At 31.9% G+C, this 6,211-nt stretch overlaps 1 long non-coding RNA gene across 1 annotated transcript; it reads right to left on the bottom strand.

Annotated features, from left to right (window-relative positions):
- Positions 1 to 4,289: 4,289 nt before the first annotated feature.
- LOC107782986 (uncharacterized) lies at positions 4,290 to 5,986 on the bottom strand. The gene is made up of 2 exons (XR_001647373.2): positions 5,594 to 5,986; positions 4,290 to 4,895 (listed from the first exon to the last, which is right to left on the bottom strand). It is a non-coding gene; the product is annotated as an uncharacterized LOC107782986 (long non-coding RNA).
- Between the last annotated feature and the right edge of the window lie 225 nt (positions 5,987 to 6,211).

The raw sequence follows: 6,211 nt of genomic DNA, 5'->3' as shown, positions 1-6,211 counted from the left end.
ATTTTTTTTATGGCAAGACAAACTATTTTTTTTTCTAATTTGTTTTTTAAAAACAAGACAGAACAACGACTCTTTTTTTTTCTTTCTATTTTTCCTTTGCTTTTAATAAAACAAACTAATAAAATATTTTTTTTCATTTTCTCAAAATTTCGGCAGAGTTTTGACAGTTATTTGGGCATTGTTTTTTTTTCCAAAAATAAACAATCAATTCCCTAACCGCTATTTTTTTCAATTTCAAAATATTATTCCTGATATTCAAAAGTCAGTCAACACAAAAGTCCGAATCAAATAAATGCGCAAATAGCAGCAAGTAAGATGCATCAGGATGGTCATTTTTATTTTTTGGTACACCTGTCCTAGACAGACCCAACCCCTGTGTTGAGCCTCCAAAGTCAAATGCACGTGATGCAAACAAACGTTCCTACTAGGGATCCGGCATGAAGCTAAGTTATTCTAAGTGAAAAAAAACCTGAGGCATATTGTTCTAGCCCTGGCTTACCCAAGTGGACAGCTTGAGTCGAAATGGGGGCAACGTACCGGGAGCACGAAAGTCTGCCCGGCCTAGTTACTTGTCCCAACTTCGTCTTATTTGGTATGACTTCTAACAGAAAGGTGGGTCACGCGCACGTGTACACCATAAATTTAGAAGACTCAGAAAGAAGAAGAGTTTCGTAGCAGTTTTATACACAATTCAGATAATATTAAAGCGGTAAAAGCATCATTTAGCATATTAAGCATAAACATGTAAAAATCAGATAATAAATAAAGCCAACTATAACAGTTATTTTAAGCTCTAATTTCTAACCCTGAACCAGTGGTTCTGGGCCAAATCCCCAGCAGAGTCGCCAGAGCTGTCACACCTCCTTTTTCCGCACCCGCGAGGGTGCAAGGGAGTTTTTCCAATTAAAGGACAATCGAGACGGGATTGGTTTATTTATTTCAGAGTCGCCACTTGGGAGATTTAGGGTGTCCCAAGTCACCAATTTTAATCCCGAATCGAGGAAAAGAATGACTCCATATTACAGTCTGCGTACCAGAAATCCGGATAAGGAATTCTGTTAACCCGGGAGAAGGTGTTAGGCATTCCCGAGTTCCGTGGTTCTAGCACGGTCGCTCAACTGTTATATTCGGCTTGATTGTCTGATTTTATACAAATATGAACTTATGTGCAAATTTTATCTTTTAACCGCTTTATTATTATTGTTTTTAAAAGAAATATGAACATCGCTTAAAACACGTCTTTGGACTGCGTTACATGAAATGCACCCACAATCCGGAACACGTTTTATTTGATGTTTTGGGATTTGGATTCGGGTCACATGAAATGCACACCCAGGCTTAAGAAAGTAAAATATTAAACACGCGCCTAAAGAGACTATCGCGTTATTATTTTGGGGAAGACCGTGAAATTCGCTAAACGGTCCTTCCGAATTCTAATTAAACCATACATTTTGTGAGGGCCCCGCAATCTATACGTTTTATTTGGCGAGGCTCGTCTCATTTTTATTTTTACAGGATAAACCTACAATGACTATATTTTCTATTAAGTTCGTCTCTAAACTAAAAGAAAATCTCTTAATTATTTACATGCTGAAAAACGTAACTTATTAGTTATTAGTTTACGGCTAATGCGAATGGAAAATTGCGATCGAGTTTGTACAAAGAAAAACTGCTTTCATTTTATATTCTGTTATTCAATAATACTAGAACATGAGATTGACCATAATATCAAAACAGATTAATTATTCTCCGTAATTTAAACTAACATTATTAGATGAAGAATGTATACATATGCAACCTCATTATTCATTAATCATTCAACTACATCTTTATACGAAGAAAGAAAAATTATATTCAACCACAAATCTAAACAGGAGGAATTCAACAGGAACAAAGCCTGATTAATATTTCATTTTTTTTGCTTCAAGCCGAGATTTTACAAATGTGTACCTGGAAACAGCAGTACAAGAACAAAAGAAGGAGAAGTCAGCATCAGTAATAACACAGCAATAGCAGATTCAGCAACATCGCAAACCAGTACAGTAGGAATAGCAGAAAACCCAGGAGACTATAAACGACTCCAAGTATAGTGAAGAAGTAAAAGGCAGGAAGGTTCTGACTATTTCAGATCTTAAGCGAGGCAATGAAGCAGTAACTATTTTTTTTCAACTTCAAAACTCTCCAAAATGAATTCTGCCCCTGTATATTCAGTGTATACAGAATGTATATCGGGTGTATACTTCTCACTCCGCCCCCTCTTTTTTCTTCTCTCTATCTAGTTTTTCCTCTCTTTTTTCCCACCCTTCTTCTTAAATTTTCTCTTCTATTTATAGCAAAATTTTCGAAATTTTCAGATTTGTTTTTTTATTATTTTATTATTTTTTTAATTAAAAGAAATCCCACTTACAAATTGCTTTTATTTTTTTAGAAAAAGAAATCCCACCTTTATTTACTTTTATTTTTAAAATTCCAACTTTAATTACTTTATCTTATTTAAAATCCCACTTTTTATTTTTTTAAAAGAGAATCTCACTTTATTTAACTTTTCTTTAAAAAATAAACCACTATCTTTTCTTTTTCTTTTAAAAATGCTACTTTCAATTACTTTAAATTTTTTAAATTTTCAGATATCTTTATATTTATTTTTTAATTCCAACCTTCTTTTACTTTTAAATTTTTTAAAACTTTTTACTTTTTTTTTAAAATTTTCTACATTCTTTTACTTTTTTTTTATTTTTTTTTATTTTTTTAAAATCATTTCCGAAATTACTATATATATATATATTTTTTTTAAAAAAATAAAAATAATAAATAAAATAAAATATTTTCGGATTTGTTTTATATATAAAAAAAACAAAAAATAAAACTATTAATAGTGATAATTCACTTTTTATTTTTTTATTTTTTTGGTTTTGTTTTGTGTTGGACAAAAATGAAGAAGGGGTGTTGGGTTAATGGAGCGGACCGACCCAGTTCGAAATGGACTGGGTCGTAGGGAAGATTGGGCCATTTTTGGGCCTATAGCTTGAAATTGAAGAAGAGGCCCAATTCCGACTTTCTTTATATTTTCGCTCTCTTTTCTTCTTTTATTTTTCTAAAACTAAATTATAAAAATACTTAAACTATTATTAAGAACTAAATTAAGTTATAAAGGCGCAAATTAACTCCCAATAACAATTAACGCACAATTAAGTATTAATTAAGCATAAAATTGTATATTTGGACATTAAATGCTAAAAATGCAAACGATGCCTATTTTTGTAATTTTTAATTTTTGTAAAACAATTTTAATTACTAACAATTGTAGAATTAAATCCTACATGCAAAATGCGACATATTTTTGTATTTTTTATTAATTTAGCGAACAAACACGCACAGACAAATACAAATAATTCTTCAAAATATCACAAAATTGTACACCAAAGAAAAATCATTTTATTTTTGAATTTTTTGGGAGTAATTCTCATATAGGGCAAAAATCACATGCTTACAGTTGCATCTTAACAAATTTAACTCTTTTATTTCTATGTTGAGTTGCTAAAATTCTAAGCTCTTAAAGACAATAAAAGCAACATACTGGATTAGTCTTTTGCTCTATTTCAAATGTTTTATGTTCCTAGGTTCTTATGTTGCTCTATTAGAAACTCACCAGATTCAATGTTTTTTGGTACTCACATCACTTATTTGTAATAGTCTATGTCCTATTATGTTGTTTATTCATGAATTATTTATTCATGGATACTTCCTCTATCTCTCCAAGAAATGGTAGAAAATATCCTTTAAACCAGCACTAAGGCATCTATTATGTTTTACTAATTACTTTTTAATTCTAAACTAACTAGAGATATCTAAATTTTATATATTCATCTATTCTGTTTCACTATTAGTTCAAGAATGTTAAATTCTTGCATTAATATTAGGTGTAGTTGATAGAGTTTTTTCATTAGCTATCCAAAGTGAAAGACACTACTATGAATCCTTATTCATGAGTTACAGTTGAAGTTTTTTTTCTGTAATTTCTCCTATTTAATGAAATCCATGAAGTGATATTATGTCCAACTATAAGTTGTCCCTATATCATTTACACTATAACTATTTCTTTCCTATAAGTTGTCCCTTTCCATGAAGTGATATTATGAAATCCATTTTACAAAATGAAGACGAAACCAATCAATAAAAATAGTTGTCTATTGGTTACTCATTCCTCCACAACTCCATGTGATATACCTAATGCCTGCTATTTCATTACATCTATCTTGAAAAGCAATAATTAAATTACAAGAACATGATCAAACAAAATCTCAATAATCAAGTATGACAAACAAAACTAGAGAAACATGTTCTGGTGGTAAGAATACCAAGATTGTCACAATACAAATCAGATTCTATAACAGAAAACCTTATTTAAAAGGACTTTATCTGCTCTACAAGCAAGAATTTCGAGCAGCAAACAAGTGGTCCTAGGTCATAGTTCACCAATATGAAAGCAGCGCAGCTGTAGCACTAGACATATCCCTATCATCCACTGGGTTAAAACGTTAATAATACAAGTGAAAAAAAACTACCTGACATAGCAAAAAGAGGAGGACAAACTGTCATGTTACAAAAGCTGGATTCAGTCTTCACAAGCAAATGTCACATGTTATAACATCATGTCTCAACTTTTGAGGCAACCCCTTTGTTTGCATACTGGCAGAGAAAGGCAAACAAATACTAACTGAAAGTGTTTTTTGTTTCAAAAAAGGTTGAAAAGCTTTTGCACTAAAAAGTTTTTCAAATTTTCCTAAAAGTGAATCACTTCTTTCTAATAGAGTTGGCCTTTTCCTACTTTGGTGACTCGAATCCACAATCTTATGGTTGGAGGTGGAGGATCTTTATAATTCATTTGTCCCTCCCTGTTGAGAATGCAAATCTAAACAGTCATTGTTAGGCAAGTAAACAAGAAAAGGAAGAAAGCACAGAGATAAGAACAGTGGTCTGACAAATCTTTGGCTTTAATATAGCCCAAGAATTGATACATTGAAACTACATTAGTTCGAGGTGAGTGCTTAAGTATAATATGAGTAATATAAGTTCCCATATAGCAGTAGATACTCTAGGATATTTTAAGAATGAGACGGTTGAACTATCAGTTTGATAAAAACATAAAGAGAAGCCAACACCGACATCAAATGCTTAAGCACTTTAGATCAGAACTGCTTTTATGCGCTGGAAAATAGCTGACTTTTTCAGAGTCATTGGCCATAAATTTAGACAGAGCCAATAAGTTTAAAACCTACAGAAGGAAAATAAACACAGTTCGCCTCAAAATTGACTGTTACTTTGTACAAGTTCAACACCGGAAAGATTCATTGAAGCATTAAGCAGAAGCCAAAAACAGCATCAAGGAAAACATGGGATGCTAAAAAATTTCAACAAGCAGAAAAGAATACCAATGTAATAGAGAAAAAGAGAAAGAAATAAAATTACATCAAACCAAACTAATCAAATATTAAGAAACAATATTGAAATCAAAAAGCACAAGAAATAAACCAATATTGAAAGCGTAATTCTAACAACACCTAGGTGAAGAAAAAGAATGAGATTAACATACCTCTCAGAATAATCAGAAGACATGCAACAACAATCTCCCTTTTTTAAGAACCTCTACAATCAAGAATCGCGTTTGTTTCACGAAACCTAGCTTCGTTTGGACAGCTTCTTCGACTCGACCATAAAATTGATTTTCAAATTTGGGTATTTTGGTCTATCTTTGAGATGAATCTATAGGGAAACGGAGGATTTTAAGATGAATCTATTTCTGAATTTGGATTTTAGGAGTTAAAGAGAGGATTTTGAGGAATGAATTTTGAGAGGAAAAAATGGTGGAAATGGGTCTCGTTCTGAAAATCGAGTGCAGGTGAGTTTGCTGGGAAAAGGGGAAATAAAGATTAGTTTTAAGTTTTATATTATTAAAATTAATCAAAAATAAAAAATAAAAAATGGGGTTCATTTGGTGGGTTTACCAAATTATTGGGGGGAAAGTGAAGAGGGAATGAAAACCGTTCCCATAAAAATAAATTTTTTTAGAACCGCTCCAATAAATGGGTCTATTGGAACGGTGTACGGACCGTTGCGGTAAAATACTCTATGGCAACGGTTCCAATACGACTGGAACGGTTGTACAATTAAAGTGTGCTGATATCACTCCAATCCTATTGTAACGGTTGTA

Source organism: Nicotiana tabacum, chromosome 22, assembly GCF_000715075.1.
Source record: "Nicotiana tabacum cultivar K326 chromosome 22, ASM71507v2, whole genome shotgun sequence".
NCBI lineage: Eukaryota > Viridiplantae > Streptophyta > Magnoliopsida > Solanales > Solanaceae > Nicotiana > Nicotiana tabacum.
This window is presented reverse-complemented; position numbering and strand designations above follow the sequence as displayed.